Genomic DNA, 17,811 nt, shown 5'->3' on the forward strand with positions numbered 1-17,811 from the left:
GGCTTTTCGGGCGTTTCCATCCCAGGAACGTCAGCGGCTAGGCTTAGAGAAAGTCTCAGCCTTCCTGGGGAAAGAGACTTGCTTGGCGAGGGAATGGATGAGTCTGCTGGGCACAATTTCCTCGCTGGAAAAGTTTGTTTCCTTGGGAAGACTGCACCTCAGCCCTCCAGTTTTTCCTAGCGGAGGAATGGAAGGCCAAAGACGATCTGAATGCGATCTTGAAGATCTCAGATTCGGTGAAAAGCCATCAAAGATGGTGGCTCGATCCTCAGAAGTTGCAAGAGGGCTTATCCCTAAATCTTCTGAGCCCCGACCTAGTGTTGTTTTCAGACGCTTCCATTTCGGGCTGGGGAGCAACACTAGGAGGGGAAGAAGTGTCAGGCTCCTGGAGAGGGGAACAGGTAGTCTGGCACATCAATGTGAAAGAACTGGCAGCGATCTTCCTGTCGCTGCAGTTCTTCGAAGAAAAGGTGACAAACAAAGTTATCCAAGTCAACTTGGACAACACCACAGCCCTCGCGTATTTGAAGAATCAGGGAGGAACACACTCCCAGACTCTGTTTCACCTGGCAAAGGAGATTCTGCTGTGGGCAAGTGTGAGAAAGATCAGGATCCTGACGAGATTCATCGCAGGAGTGCAGAACGCCAGGGCGGACCTTCTCAGTCGACAGGACCAAATCCTGCCGACAGAATGGATCTTGCATCAAGACGTGTGTCAGGAGCTTTGGAAGTTGTGGGGACGTCCTCTGGTCGACCTATTCGCGACGTCGAGGACGAAGAGGCTTCCTCTGTATTGCTCCCCGGTCCTGGATCCAGGAGCAATCGCTGTGGATGCATTGCTCTGGAGTTGGACGGGCCTAGACCTTTTTGCCTTCCCACCATTCAAGATCATGGGGGAAGTCATGAGGAAGTTTGCGGCTTCAGAAGGGACACGGTTGACCCTGATCGCCCCGATGTGGCTGGTGAGAGAATGGTTCACAGAGGTCATGTCATTCCTTGTAGACTTCCCAAGGACGTTGCCCTGGAGGAAAGATTTACTCAAACAGCCTCACTTCGAAAGATATCACCAAAACCTCTCCGCTCTGGGTCTGACTGCGTTCAGACTATCGAAAAGTTGGCCAGAGCGAGAGGTTTTTCGAAAACAGCTGCAAAAGCGATCGCCAATGCAAGGAGAGCCTCTTCAAGAGCTGTTTACCAATCGAAGTGGGCTTCCTTCAGGGCATGGTGTAGAAAGGAGGGAGTTTCCTCTTCCACGACCTCTGTGAGCCAGATAGCCGATTTTCTACTTTTCTTAAGAAACATACAGAAATTGGCAGTCCCAACCATCAAGGGATACAAGAGCATGTTGTCAGCAGTTTTTCAGCACAGAGGCCTGGACCTCTCTGACAGCAGGGATCTTCACGACCTCTTGAGATCGTTCGAGACCAAGAAGATTCCTCAGGCGAGGCCGCCTTCATGGAACCTTGACATGGTTCTTAGACTATTGATGTCAAGTCCGCTTGAACCTCTTCACGCAGCGTCTCTTTGGAACTTGACAAAGAAGGCTCTTTTCCTAACTTCTCTGGCGATGGCGAAGAGAGTTAGCGAAATCCAAGCTTTTAGTAGCCAAGTGGGCTTCAAAGGAGACAACGCTGTCTGCTCTTTGAGTCCGACTTTCTTGGCTAAAAACGAGAACCCGTCTAACCCTTGGCCCAAGAGCTTCGAGATTAAGGGTATGTCGAGTCTGGTGGGCCAAGAACCAGAGAGAGTCCTGTGCCCTGTCAGGGCTCTCAAGTTCTATGTTCATAGAACGAAGGAGGTACAAGGTCCCTCAGGTAATCTCTGGTGCTCTGTGAAAAGACCGGAATTACCTTTGTCAAAGAATGCTGTGGCTTTCTTTCTGAGGGACGTCATTAAAGAGGCTCATTCATCTTGCCAGAAGACTGATTTGAGCCTCTTGCGAGTGAAAGCTCACGAGGTCAGAGCTGTCGCTACCTCTCTTGCCTTCCAAAAGAATATGTCAATCAAGGACATCTTTGATGGCACCTTTTGGAGGAGCAATTCTGTATTCGCCTCACATTACTTAAGAGATGTGAGAACGATTTACGAGGACTGTAGTTCTCTTGGACCATACATTTCTGCAGACACAGTCTTGGGGGCTGGAGGTAGCTCTTTCCCAATCCCTTAGTTAGGAGTTAGGTTAGTTTTTAATATGTTTTGTGTTTTTGGTTGTTGGTGAGATCTTGTGTGAAGATCTCCCATCCATTAGATTAACTTTCAGGGGGTTTTGGTCTAGTTGGTCAGGTGGTGGTCAGTGGCTTCATAGCCCTCGTATGTATGGTTCGATGGTCTTGTCACGTTGAGGTCACGTCCCCGTTGACAGAGCATCCAGAGCGCACCAGCACTACAGGTCTCCACCTGGCTGGCAACTCTGATTGAGCAGAAGCAGGCTTAAGTGACAGTAATCACAGAGTCTACTTTGCTAACAGGTGAGGAACCAAGATGTACATCATCTACTTAATTTAGTTTCCTTCAAATCCTATTCTGTCTCTTCCCACCATCCAAAGGTGGGATTCAGCTATATATATATCTGTCAGGTAAGTTTCATGAACAAAATGTTATTGTTATAATACAATTAAGTTTGTTCATACTTACCTGGCAGATATATTTTCCGAAGTCCGACAGAATTTCAAAACTCCCGGCACACGCAGTGGGCGGCCAGGTGGTAGTACCCATTCCCGCCACTGGGAGGCGGATATCAGGAACCATTCCCATTTTCTATTCATATTTTATCAATGGCCCTGTCTCCTGAGGGGAGGAGGGTGGGCACCTTAATTATATATATCTGCCAGGTAAGTATGAACAAACTTAATTGTATTATAACAATAACATTTTTATTAATATACTGTGCTAAACTATAAAGGATTCTTATCATAGCATGCGTTTTTTAAAAGCGTAGTTAACTCGGAGCGTCGGAAGCGTGAGCATCGTAACCTCGGAACAAGCGTCGTAACCCAGGGCGGATTTTTCAATGAATATTTAAGAAAAAGCGTTGTAACCTCGGAACGTCGTAAGCCGAAGCCGTCGTAACCCGGGGACCGCCTGTATATATATAGCTGTATTCTCCGAAGTCCGACAGAATTTCAAAACTTACGACACACGTAGTGGGAGGCCAGGTGGTTAGTACCCATTCCCGCCGCTGGGAGGCGGGTATCAGGAACCATTCTCATTTTCTATTCAGATTTTCTAGTGCCACTGTCTCCTGAGGGGAGGTGGGTGGGCACTTTGATTATACTATATATCTGCCAGGTAAGTATGAACAAACTTTATTGTATCATGAGACTTACCTGTCAGATATATATATAGCTGAATCCCACCTTTAGAGGTGGGGAGAGACAGAATAGTATTTAGGAAACAAATGCATGCAGATGATTGACATCTTGGTTCCTTCCCTGTTAGCATAGCTGACTTCGTGATTATTGTCACCCAAGTCTGCTTCTGCTTTACTAGAGTCTCCAGCAAGCTGGTAGCTGGTGAGTTCTAGATTATCTGTCAACGGGGGCGTGACCACAATGTGACTAGACCATTTGACCATACTATGAGGGCAACGAAGCAAAAACCACCACCTGACCTAGCCTATCAAAAGTTAATCCCACCTAACTTAGGCTAAAGAAAGGGAAGTCCGCCTTAGACGGTCGACCCCCCAACAATAAATCAATACAATCAAATTAAAAGCTCACCTAACCATTTTCTACAGGATAGGATGAGTGCTACTTCCTGCCCCCAAAATAGTGTCTGCGGAAACGTATGGCCCTAGCGAATAGCAGTTCTCGTATGTCATCTTCACGTCCCGCAGGTAGTGTGAAGCGAACACCGAGTTGCTACGCCAAAAGGTGGCACCCAAAATGTCACTGAGTGCCATGTTCTTTTGGAAGGCTACCGAGGTAGCGATAGCCCTCACTTCGTGAGCATTCACTTTAAACAGCCTCAGATCACTGTCTTCACAAGATGGATGCCTTCCTTGATGGTGTTCCTCAAGAAGAATGCCAGAGCATTCTTAGACATCGGCAAGTCTGGTCTTCTTACCGAACACCACAAGTTGCTAGAAGGACCTCGACACTCCTTCGTCTTCCGCAAATAAAATTTGAGAGCCCTGACAGGGCACAGGACTCTCTCTGGCTCGCGTCCAATCATTTCAGCCATACCCTTGATCTCAAAGCTCTTGGGCCAAGGGTTGGACGGATTCTCGTTCTTGGGCAGAAACGTCGGGCTTAACGAACAAACGGCATTATGCCCTTTAAAGCCAACGTGCTTGCTGATGGCTTGAATTTCGCTAACTCTCTTCGCCGTCGCCAGAGCAGTAGGAAATTTAACCAGCAGATAGGTTGCAATGAACCAATAGGCATAACTGTGTTGGGTATGAAGTGGGATAAGAAGGAGATACTTTGAGTCTGAAGCCTAGGAATGAAAAGAGTAGAGAAATTAGTAATAACAACCTTACACAAAGAAAGTTACTCTCCCTTTTAATGACTAGTTTCGACCCCTTAGGTCTAGTTAGTCCCATTTTTGTCAGGGGAAAAATTCTCTTCCAGGAATTGTGGGAAGCCGAGGTGGGCTGGGACAACATGCTGTCTGAAAACCATCAGTTACAAGCCAGTAAAGTACTTGCAGAGTTTGAAAATGTCCACAATTATGAGTTTAAGCGAGGGATTATCTTGGAAGATAGCAAATTGCATTTGTTTACCGATGCATCAATTAATGCCTACGGCACTGTAGCCTATGTCAGGTGGGGATCAGAGCAGGTAGATCTATTAACTTTTATAATGAGGGTTATGCTCTGTAAGCAAGCAAAATTAACAATTCCCAAATTAGAGCTCTTAGCCTTACTGTTGGGATTTACGCTAGGAAAGAATTTGCTTAAATTATTGAATTTTTTAACCTTGTGATCTGGACAGATATTAAAGTAGCTATGGCCTGGGTGGGTAGCAAGACTGGAAATAAGAATACTTATATATCTAACCAAGTGGAGATGATTGTTTCGATCCAACAGGAGTGTGTCATCGAACTGAGATGTGTCCCCACTAAACAAAACCCAGCTGACATCCTGGCCTGAGGTTCTACGTTGCATGACCTGAAAACCAACAGCTTATGGCATGAGGGACCAGCCTTCCTCCGCCAAGAGGGGATAGCTGAGCCGTATGTTGAAGAACAAGAATCTCCCATCTGACAAAAAAATGTGATCACAGCCACCCTGAGAGAGCTCAGTGAAGAAGGAACTCTGACTTTGGAAATTGCAGGTGAGTAATGTTGATTTCTCACGACTTATGAAAGTCATGTCACTTGTATTAATGTTTGGGAACTGCCATACAGGTTCGTTTTCTAAGTTAGTCTATTTAGAACAGACACCACCTTCCTACGGTGTGTAGTAGATTAGAGAGTGGTGTGCGAGTGCCCACTCACTAAAGTAACTTCATTAAAAAGCTTAGCCTAGTTATGCACAATGACATAATTTTCACCCAGTTTATGTTAATTAATGTAAGTAACACTAAAAGCGAATTGATGTTGTTGCCTTCTAAGGGTCAACTAGTGTAATTTTATCTGACCCACCTCCATGTCACTCATATGCATTGAGGAGTTAATATTCTGATGACACTCTTCTGGCAGGATTGTTGGAGCCTAGGGTTGAGGGCTACTGCCAAGAGAGTAGTTGGGAGGTGTAGAGCATGTATCATGGCTTTCAAGCCTCTTCTCCATCAACCACCACATTGACCCCTCCCAACTGACCGAGCACTCATGATACGTCCCTTTGACAAGGTTGGTGTAGACCACATGGGCCCCATCCCAGTAGAAGGAGGAGTGAGCCACATTCTGATTGTCACCTGTTTAGCCAGCCATGCAGTGTATATAGACTATTGCAGCGGTTTGGACGCTGATACCTTCAATTTACTCCTCTGAAGATTTGCTGCTATCCATGGTGCCCCCATCACTTTGTTCAGTGATAACGCAATGACCTTCCGTGCAGCAAGTACCTTTCTGCAGGAGATGTATAATGAGGATGTCATTAAACAATTCCTGCGTTGGACAGGAATAAGGTGGATCTTCCGGACTCCCAGGTCTCCCTAGAAAGGGGGATTCTTCGAGAGGTTAAGATGAGCGGTCAAAAGGACGTTGGCTACCACACTACGCTGTAACATCTTCAGCAAAGAACAGCTGTGAACCTCATAAAAGAGGCAGAGGCTAATGTTAACAACCGCCCCTTAATGTACACCGGGGACATGCGTGAGAATGAAGCCCTCACCCCATCGCACCTCATCCGTGGAGATGTAGTTCGTCTGCTACCACCCTTGGTTCCTAATGAAGATATACATCTGACGTTAACGACTAGTCAGCTACGTTAACAGTGCTTCAAGCAGGTTGACAGTCCCTCAACCGCTTCAGACTCTACTGGAAGGAAGGTTACCTGAAGTCACTACAGGAGCACCACGCCCTACGAGAGGCCCCCCCTGACGGCACTGCGTGAAGGTGACATCATGTGTTGGTGAAAGCAAAACAGCGCAAACACAGTCAATGGCCCCTCAGTAAGATCATCGAGCTTTACCCTGATGACAAAGGCGTTGTCAGGTCGCTGAAAGTACTATTCGAAGATGATGAGCGTCTTCGAGCATTACAACACATCCTCCCGCTTGTGATTAATGCCCACGAGGATGAGCGAGAAGAGACCCAGAACAATGACAGTGATGAAACAACAGGTAATGGTGAGAGAGATAGACATTACTTATGATGTAAGTGATTGTGAAATAGATAGGGATAGGGATGAAATGAGTGAGACAGTAAGTTGAACAGGGAAAGAGAATGTTGGAGTGAGTAAAAGACAATTTAGTAGTGTAATGTATATTGTTAACAGTTGAGAAGTGAACTATGAAAAGGTGCTCGTTGGGAGATTTGAAGGAGTTAGGGCTGTGCTAACGTTTTCTGTGGACTGAATAGAGTCGTCCACAGAAAGCTTCAACTATGAACTGTTTATTGCCATTGGCACATGCCTTTACCTCGGCCCTTTTTCTTTGGAAGGTGGAGGATGTCATGAAAAAATATGTGCACTACTTTTTCATGACGCAATCCTGCTGCTCCACAACGTTTTCCCGCCTTTGTTGGTAGGCAAGGTTTCACATATTTGCTTTGGAGGCAAGAACGTGATAGTCCTCTTGTGTTTTTTTTTTATTTCCAAGTCATTCTGGCTCCCCGTGGAACCCTCCCCTGTGTGTTAAAGTAAATTAATTTCTATATTTAAAAGGATATGCCTATTTATAAATCAAAATTCTGACATAATTGACTTGTCTGCGTGAGAATAAAAAGACCCCTCTTTCTTTAGGTTGTAGTCATCCAATTAACATCAATTGGGCAGATGGAGCTCCAGGGTTAACTTGTACATTTCCACGTGGACGGGAGTTGCGAGAGATTTGAGTGACTTCGGTGACCATGATGATGTACAGTAAGTAATTGATTCAAATCTTTGCCATCAATGGCATTAGTGATTCGTAAAGTGTTTGTGATAAGCTGTATTGTATCAAAATCATGTGGTACCTGTGATTATTGAAGTGAAATTTTGTGTTTCTTTTGAGATTTTCTTGGATTCTCGTGGCTGCGTGGCCACATTGTTTCTTTGGTACTGTAAAGTGGAATCTAACCTCATTTTTGTTCAGCCGCCTTGTAAATTTGTAATATGGTACCAGAGAACTTTCTTTTGTAATAGAATTAACAACATTTAGTGCATTTCCTTTGAGCTGTCTTTGTGTAAGGACTGGGGCTTTTCCCTTCTGGTAGGACTATTCCCTCATAACAGTTCGTGCGGCCCGCCAATTTGTTTACGCTGCTGCAGAGACATCTGGTGGTGGCATTTGGTGACCATTTCCCACACAGTTCAAATTTCTCAATCACAGATAATTGCTGTATCATTTTGGGCTTATATAAACATATTTCAGTACTCTATATGCTGTCGTTTGCTCACCAAATGAGGACGAATGTTTAAAACAACAATTAATAAAGGAAATCTTTTTAAGCAATGGAAAAACCTTTAATTTCCCTCGAAAGGTGAAAATGAAGTTTGTACATGTTTTTGTAGTACACAATTTTTGTGCCTCACTATATTTCTGCATGTGACAGGTCTAAAATCAATGTGAAAACGCATAATTTACTGTATATCGAGTTACATTATCATTGACGTCCTAAGTATGTGAAAAAAACGTTTGTTGGAAGTTTGTGAAACACTCACCTAAAAAGTGCCTTCATGAGCCCGAGATGAACAGCGTATTTGAAGCTCACGAACGTTTGCTTTCGGGAGGGTGAACTGTATGTATGAAAAACTTTCACACGCATACATGTGTGTCAAAACCAAGATGTATGCGTCTCCTTTAACATGTGCCAAGAAAAAAAAACACACCACTTTTCACTCCTATGGGGAAAATAATGGTACTGTGAACTAATTTCATAACTCAAAAAATGATTCATAAACTAAGGCAAAAAATAATAATGTAACACACGTCTTCAAATGAGAGAACCCCCCGACCGCCAAACCGAGCGCGCTTCCGTATAAACACGCGAATACACACATACTTGAACGACTCTGTATTATGAGCGAGAAAACACTGGCAACATGCACTCAGAAGCCCAACTGAGCAACCGACTCCCTCGATGTATCTCACGGTGGGCAGAAATGCTGACCCTAGTTGAATATTTCTTCTCAGTACCAGATCCATGGCTGAACAATTCTTAACTCCATCACCCATTAACTGAAATCTAACACATTCCCACAACCAGACTCTGAAAATAGCATCTTATAGCTGCTACTAATCTCACAAAAGGCTTAATATCGTTCAAACACCGCTTGCCACCACTAATAACGAGATTCGTCAATCTCGTTATCATTTTGGTAGCGACAGGCCAGAGCGGCAGACAACTGGTAATTGGCAACACATTCTCCCTCCCTCTCTCTCTCAATACCGGCAACAACACTCTCTCTCTCTCTCTCTCTCTCTCTCTCTCTCTCTCTCTCTCTCTCTCTCTCTCTCTCTCTCTCTCTCTCTCGACATACCTCCCCTCCGTTATCTAGGTCATCAAATCAAAGTCATGAATTACAAAAATATGCATTTATTTAAAAGCAAAGTATTAACTGAATAACTCAGATTCTTGACAGAATGATTAAATAAAATGTCAACTCAAAGTCCAAATAACTCAGATAACCGTTGGTAATTAATCCAACACCAACATTAGTTTAGCCATAACAGATAGGCACAGTCAACATAGTAATTAAGTCAGTACACCATTTCTCCAATGAACAATCCCCAATCTTCTCCAGAAACATTTCCCCTCTTCCAGAAATGCCTGTTAGAAGACAGGAGAACACTCTGGTAAGCACAAGAGCAAAATCAAAAGATTATATAAACAGAATATCTCTGAAATAAATATTCAAATACAATCCAGCCACACTTTGGCCAAAATAGATATAATAACTCACCAATTTCAGCACAGTTGCACTGTCACTAACCAACAAACACTTTGGCAGGAGCCATCCTGGCCCTGCCTTCTCTCTGTAATAGTCTTCCCCTCATTGCAATACAACACCCTCATATGTAGGGGGAAAACGCACACATACGTACGAACCCACACTCAATGCCCACGATGTTCACGCTTCAGGTAACTGCTTAAGACCAGTTTCAAAGTCACCTCTACATCAAGCTCTCATGGCGACAGGACGAGGCACTGATTTGCTTAAGACAGCAGTTTTGATCACACCACCTCAAAAGGACATGCCAGCATTCCTAAGCTGTCACTCGAACACTCTGTCTCCAGGGAAGTTGAATTGCTGATTCTCTACATTCTAAGAAATGTCATAGCCTATCACATCATATATTATTTAAAACATATCATAGCAATTCCCCCTCTTTATGTTACATATTTATTCGGCCGACTGTAACTAAACTGTAATTTACCTTTGAAGACTACACGACGGTACCAACAGGTGCGATGTACCGACGTATAGAGTGGAATGAAAAAATATTCCCTTAAACTCTTGTAAAGCAAGTAAACTAACAGGAAAATGTCAACTGCCATAGACTAACTCAGTTGGGCACTGATCGAAGTGTTTGGTTGGGGCGGAGAAATGTAAACAAAACCGCCATGTTTGAACTCTGCAACCCCCATGGAGCCTTACGTTCACTAAGGGGAAGATGGGGCACTGGAGGGAGGGGAGCATATAAGGTACGAGTTGGCTAAGTGATGCGGGCGTTGCTAGGCTGATATGGTGAATAACAATAACTACCCAACAAATACTACCACTTTTACCTGAAAATTACTAACGCTCAGTAACAGAAAAACACAATTGATCTAAAAATAGAGGAATATATTTTAAGAACTTTACCTTAAAGGGGACGGATGGTACTGTAAGGGCGACATTCTGGTGAATGTTCACCCTTCCATTGTTAAAATCTGTATATCCATATGTCCTCTCTTTTCTTTTAGGAACTAAAATGTTGGGCTTTTATGCCCTTCGTTTGATGTATATATGTTTGGAATCCGTTCCCTCTATATAATATTATTCATGTATTTTTGTCTGTGAAGAAACACATTCACAGGGGGGCCCCTGTCCCTTTTTGTTTGTTTGATCGTGCGTGCGTGACGGACACTATGCTTCCGTCCACATGCCACCTTATGCACAGCCTCATTTGCCGAATAAAATTAGGTCGCTCGCCCTCCTTGTCTTACTCAGTCCTCACAATAGGTGACCCAGGAGTAGGTGACCCAAGCGGTTTTGGCTTTGCCATTAAGGGACTAATTACCGCCGCTCCCCTTCAGAGAACCTTTAACGGACCCATATGACGCCTAGTCTAGGTTCTCTGGTACTCCTCAATGCCTTTAGCGGACTTGCAATGACATTTTTTCACAGAAGAGTTTTGTCGTTCATTCTTATGGTTTGGCCCACCATTCACGACTTCTTGTCGACCCTAAGCATGAGTCTGATAAGACAATGGAGAGTTCAGTGCATTCACTTGACTCCTCTGTGTGCGCCTCAACCCTGCAATCCGTGAGACGATCCTTCTTTACACTCAAGTCCTCCTCGACGCCTGTGCCTGCGCCCCGGATGACCGCAACATCAGAGTCCCACCACGTCAAGCTGCGGCCCTTCTGCAGTGAGGACGTCGCAACATGGCTGCAACGGGCAAAAATACAGCTCCGGTTTCACAGCATCACCCAGGACAGCACCAAAGCGGACCTCATCGCAGGGACCCTCACAGTTGATAACTTCAAACGCCTCACCCCATGGATGAGCAGCCATCCCAGTGTTACGGTGTCGAAATATCCTGGCCAGGGTCGACACAGTGTTACGGCCTCTGAGGGAGGTCCGCTTCAGGTTCGATATGAAATGATAAAAAAAAAAAATTTCAACACCAACAGTTGAAACTGGGGATGCGAATATAGAAAGAAACACTAACACAACAAAGGTTTATTTACAAGCTTACTAACAAAGGTAAATGCTGAATGGTATCTCCTATTTACATAATAAGATAGAATCTTACACTGCATGAACTGGGGGAAACAGTGAGGCAATTCAAATACTTGGGGGCCGGTTTAGTGACTCAAAGCAGTGGCTTCACAAAAGGAGAGTGGCAATTGCAGATGTCCTCTTGACTCTGTATTGCAGAAAATAGTTTACTTAAGGCAGGAACTCCCCCCTTTTCTTCTCCGAAGTCTGCTCAACGTAGAGACAACTCGGTCGTCCACTCCTGAAGACGATTAGACCAGTATCCAACCAACTCTCGAACAACTCTTCTTCTGATGCTTCGTCGGTTCCTTTCTCTCTTATCTTTCACGAATGATCTCTGCTGCAGCTGATCTCTCACTGATAATCTGATCTGTTGCTCTTACTCTCTATGACTAACTGAAGTCTCTCTTTTACGATTTCTCTCTCTCTAACGATCTCTGCTTCGTCTGTCGTATTTATACGGCATCCTGGGGGTGGAGCCTACGGGGAGCGTCACAGACTTGCGAGATTTCCGGAAGTTCTTAGATGAATCTAGATGAGGTATTGCATCAGAAATCGTGGCGTTTCTTGTGTCACATTGGCGCGTTTTTGCGCTCCACAACACGCCCGACGATTCCAGAACAGCCGCGAGAAAAAGGCGCCTCCAACACGGGCGCGAAAACCTCCTTACTGCCGAACTTCTCGAAAATGCGTTCTCCTTTCCTTTAACTTCCTTTGCTATGAAGCAATTACCATCTCACGCTCCCCCCAAAAGAGAAAAAAAATTAAATCAATTGATTTTATTTTTTTTTCTAAAGAGAAGCAAGAATTAAAAGCGGGGAAACAATTCTGCATAAAGCTTTAATACTTTTTCATCCACTCAACCACTCGTGCCAAACAGAAAACGGTCATTAGGCTACTCATTCTGAAAAAACTAGAGAGGCTATCTGCTATAACATTATATATCCTTCTCTCTTACTATTTTTGTTTTCTGAACTCTGATTAAAATTTATAAATACTAAAACACCTCTTGTGTTTTTCTCCAAACTAATCTCACTCAGTAACACTGTTACACGGGCGGAGACCACGGCACGGGACGTTGTTTATAATTCTGAATCAAATTTACATTCATTGCCTTTGCTCTACTCTTACCCACATTAATTCTATAATGTATATTTCCCCTTTTCTCTAAAACTGAAAAAGGACCGTCAAAATTATGATATAAAGAGGAACCTTCTTTCTGGACTAGTACTAAAACTTCATCTCTTAAACACAAACTTCTCTTGTTTGATCTAAGATCAAGTTTTCCTTCAGTTTCCCCTTGACTTCCGTTCGGGTTTTCTTTCGCTAAGTGCCAAGCGCTTCCGTTCTCCGCAAGCTGCCAAACATCTCTTAAATTGTTTTTATAATAATCAAGATTAGTTATGCAATCATCTCTACCCTTACTTCTAGGCAAAGTTCCGAACGTATTTATAATTACATCATCAAAAGATTCGCCTACTGAAGAAATATTACACAATGGAACTCTGGAAATTACTTGAATCGGTTTCCCGGCAATTTGATATTCATGACAGCTTAAAATATATCTCTTCACGTCATTTTTCATCTTAGGCCAAAAGTACGCCCTCCTAATACACTTTAAAGTGTTATTTACTCCCAAATGTCCTTGCTCATCATGTGCTAACTTCAAAATTAATTCATGAAGCTTCCTAGAAACTACAAATTTTTCTGTGATTCCCCCTTCACTACCTGACTGAGGACAAACACGACACGAAACTTCGTCCTTTGCACAAAAAGTTTCCTTACACACATCATCGAGATCATCATCCAGCTCATATTCAAAAATTCGGGTTAGTGTCTCATCCTCTTTCTGCAACTTGACTAGCTCATCCTTATCCAAAATGTTAGAGCCTAATTCATCACCGTAACTAGGACTAGATACTGGTACATTTACTACGTTACCCTAGACAGCTATGCCTTCCCCTTGGCTCTCACTGTCAACGATAGAGTTAGGTTTCTCAGCCACACTCATACCAAGATCAACCTCGCTACCTCTATCACACTCATTTGAATCCACGAACTCACTCACGTTCAAATCCACGAACTTACGTTCGAATCCACGAACACACACTCGTTCGAATCCACGAACTTACTTGCGTTCGAATCCACGAACTTCCTCTCGTTCGAATCCACGAACTTACTCACGTTCGAATCCACGAACTTACTTTCGTTTGAATCCACGAACATATGACCGTAGTCTACGTCTGTATCTAAACCCGACCTAGTTACTGCCATTTCAGGCACTGGAATATTCCTCACAACAGGATTCACATTCTTGGATGAAGCTAAGTCATTACCGACAATAATGTCAACGCCTTCAACGGGCAAACTGTCCACAACTGCAAGTTTTACTTCTCCTGACACTACCTGACTTTCTAAATTCAACTTCAACAAAGGACAAAGAACACAAGTGGTAGGAAATCCATCTAACATGACTTTCTCTTCCATATTGATTTCTGCCCTGTTCGGCACATGTGTCTCGAAGCAAGACTACTACTCTCGAATCTACTCCTCCAAAAGAGGAAACTACGCCTTCTGACAGAAATTCACCAAAAACTTTCTCTCATCACATCATCCCTACTTGATGAAAGGTTAACTAGAGACACTGGTTTCTTACCGTCCTTCTTTTCTTCTGCACAATTCCTCGCTAAATGCCCTTTCCCATTACATCGGAAACAAGTTAATCCTGAGCCACTAGATGCCATCTTACTCTTACAAACCTTAGACGTATGACCAGGTTTTCCGCATGTATAACAGGAATAGTCACTTTTACTCGCATTGCTATTACTAGGACTGAAACCTTTACTGTTTTGTACTCTACCAGACGAAGGATCATTTCGTTTCTTACTTACACTCAAATTATGAGTTAGACTATATTTGTCAGCTAGCCTAGTTGCTCCTGCAAAAGATACTTCTCGCCTATCCTCTATATAAAGTTTAATCTCAGGGGATACGTTATCTTTGAAGTTTTCTAACAACACTAAGTTCTTCAAACTATCAAGATCCTCAACCTTAACAGAAGTTAACCAATCAAAAAACAGCCTATCTAACTTCTTACCGTATTCTACATACGTAATATTTTCATCCTTTCTCAAATTTCTAAATTTCTTACGGCACGCCTCTGGTACTATATGCGCTAAGAACAGTTTCTTTCACGATATCGTAATTATCACATTCCTCCTTAGACATGCAACTATACACAGTAAGCGCCCTACCACTCAAAACTGACTGCAAATATAAAGTCCACGTTTCTTTAGGAGAACCTACTAGTTCCATTAACTTCTCAAAACACATGAAATATGTCGAAACATCTTCCTCATCAAACTTTGGTACTAATTTTAGCACTGTACTCATACCTAACCTATCAGTTTCGCCTGTCTGACTGTTATTAGTACTTTCCCTTAACCGAGCAATTTCCAACTCATGCATACGCTCTTTCTCTCTTCCTGCTGCATTACCAACATTTCTCTCTTGCTGCAGTCTCATTGCTTCTCTCTCTTGCTGCATCTTCATTGCTTCTCTCTCTTTCTGCATTTTCATTGCCTCTCTCTCTTGCTGCATTTTCATTACTTCTCTCTCAGCCGCTCTTTTTTCTCTCTCATACTTTTCTCTCTCTTTCTTCTCAACATACTCACGGAGATCATTCCCCTCTAGACCTAGTAGCCTACCCGACTCAATAAACTCTTTCACCATCTCACTCATTCTGATTCTTTCTATATTTTCCCTGTTTCAATCGGTTAAAGTGTTGAATAGCCTAAGCAAGGTCGCCACAATGTTACGGTGTCGAAATATCGTGGCCAGGGTCGACACAGTGTTACGGCCTCTGAGGTAGGTCCGCTTCAGGTTCGATATGAAATAATAATAAAAAAAAAAAAAAAAATTTCTACACCAACAGTTGAAACTGGGGATGCGAATATAGAAAGAAACACTAACACAACAAAGGTTTATTTACAAGCTTACTAACAAAGGTAAATGCTGAATGGTATCTCTTATTTACATAAAAAGATAGAATCTTACACTGCATGAACTGGGGGAAACAGTGAGGCAATTCAAATACTTGGGGGCCGGTTTAGTGACTCGAAGCAGTGGCTTCACAAAAGGAGAGCGGCAATTGCAGACGTCCTCTTGACTCTGTATTGCAGAAAATAGTTTACTTGTAAGGCAGGAACTCCCCCCTTTTCTTCTCCGAAGTCTGCTCAACGTAGAGACAACTCGGTCGTCCACTCCTGAAGACGATTGGACCAGTATCCAACCAACTCTCGAACAACTCTTCTTCTGATGCTTCGTCGGTTCCTTTCTCTCTTATCTCTCACGGATGATCTCTGCTGCAGCTGATCTCTCACTGATAATCTGAACTGTTGCTCTTACTCTCTGTGACTAACTGGAGTCTCTCTTTTACGATCTCTCTCTCTCTAACGATCTCTGCTTTGTCTGTCGTATTTATACGGCATCCTGGGGGTGGAGCCTACGGGGAGCGTCACAGACTCGCGAGATTTCCGGAAGTTCTTAGATGAATCTCGACGAGGTATTGCATCAGAAATCGTGGCGTTTCTTGTGTCACATTGGCGCGTTTTTGCGCTCCACAACACGCCTGACGATTCCAGAATAGCCGCGAGAAAAAGGCGCTTCCAACACGGGCACGAAAACCTCCTTACTGCCGAACTTCTCGAAAATGCGTTCTCCTTTCCTTTAACTTCCTTTGCTATGAAGCAATTACCATCACACCCAGGGAGCTGCCCTACAAACGCCTGAAAAGGGAGCTCATCCAGGTCAATCACATGACCACCTTGGATCCCAGACTGGCCTGGCATAAGCTCCAGGACCTGGTCCTCCTGACAGAGGTGGACCACCAAGGACAAAGGCGGCAGGAGGTGAGCCCAAAGTCTGAAGCCAGATCCCTAATGCTGAGGCTATGGAGATGGAAAGTCTGGTGCAGCAGGCTTTTGCGCTGATTACCACCACCCAAGCTGCAAAACTCTCCCCTCCTCTGTCAGCCAACAGCCTACATCAGGAGGACACGGTTGGTGCAGCATACCAGCAATCGCCGAAGCCCCTCCCAGACGTTGGGTAGTGTTGCTTCCACCACCAGTTCAGCAGCAAGGCATGGAAGTGTGAGTGTCCTTGCTCCTTCTGCCCTTCAAAAAACAACGAAGACAGTGCCCAAATCAAGCCCCCATGCCAGCGGCAGTAACGAAGTCCCAACCCAAGGGCTTCTACGTCCAGGACAGCATCTTCAGCCTCAGGATGCTGGTTGACACTAGTGCCATTCATTCGGTGTTCCCTTCGTCTGCAGAGGATCGCAGCTGTGCCCCTGACGACCCAACTGCCCCTGTAGCTATGAACAGGGTGCCCATGAATACCTACGGCACCAAGGCCCAGACCATCGCATTCTTGTGCCAGACCTACACCTGGACCTATGTCCTTACTGATGCACGAACCCCTCTCCTGGGGGCGGACTTCCTCGCCCACCATGGCCTCTTGGTGGACGTGGCCCGCCAGCACCTTCTTGATACGGAGACCTGCCTCTCCCGCCCACTCATCAAAGGACCAACGGCGCCCGCCATCTGCTCCGTCCTTCCCCACCACAGACATGCCTCCCTTCTCCAGGAGTTTACAGACGTCTGCTGCCCCAAGCTTCGCCAGGTGGCTGGGTCCATGCCCACTCATCACCATATTGGGACCAAGGACCCACCGACCCATGCCAAGTTCCGCTGCCTCCTGGATGGAAAAGGAAGCCAAAGAAATGGAGATAGGGATCTGTAAAAAGACAGCGAGTCCATGGTCGTCCCCCCTCCACACGGTGAAGAAAGCAGACGGAACGTGGAGGGCCTGTGGTGACTACCAGCACCTGAACGTCGTTACCACGCCCGACAGCTGCCCCTGCCAAACATGCAGGACCTCACCGGGCCCCTCCACGGTGCCAAGATCTTCTCCAAGATCGACTTATTAAAGTCGTATTTTTAAGCCCCTGTCCATTCCAATGATATTCCTAAGACAGCGATCATCATGCCCTTTGGATCTTTTGTGTTAGCCTTCTCCACCTTCGGCCTGCAGAACGCTGAGGCCACCCTTCAGTGCCTCATGGACAGCATCCTCATTGACTTACCCTTCTGCGTCTGCTACGTGGATGATATTCTCATGTTTTTCAGATCGCTGGAGGAGCATGTGAACTTTGTCCATGCCATCCTCAAGCGCTTACAGGAGAATGGACTTGTCGTCCGTTTTGACAAATGCACCTTTGGCGCTGAGAAAGTGGA

General features: G+C 44.6%; 1 protein-coding gene across 3 annotated transcripts in view; it reads left to right on the forward strand.

Moving 5' to 3' along the window:
* The window catches only part of LOC135223639 (uncharacterized), a 466,317-nt gene that overhangs the window by 48,065 nt on the left and 400,441 nt on the right, over positions 1-17,811 (forward strand). Inside the window, exons 2-4 of one of the 3 annotated variants that reach the window (XM_064262269.1) lie at positions 5,030-5,276; positions 5,644-6,728; positions 7,349-7,468. The gene's annotated coding sequence lies outside the window, so the exon portion shown is untranslated. The remainder of the gene's footprint in view (positions 1-5,029; positions 5,277-5,643; positions 6,729-7,348; positions 7,469-17,811) is intronic. The other 2 variants (XM_064262270.1, XM_064262272.1) reach the window with 2 other exon arrangements.

The sequence above is a fragment of the Macrobrachium nipponense genome, chromosome 10 (assembly GCF_015104395.2).
Source record: "Macrobrachium nipponense isolate FS-2020 chromosome 10, ASM1510439v2, whole genome shotgun sequence".
Lineage (NCBI taxonomy): Eukaryota > Metazoa > Arthropoda > Malacostraca > Decapoda > Palaemonidae > Macrobrachium > Macrobrachium nipponense.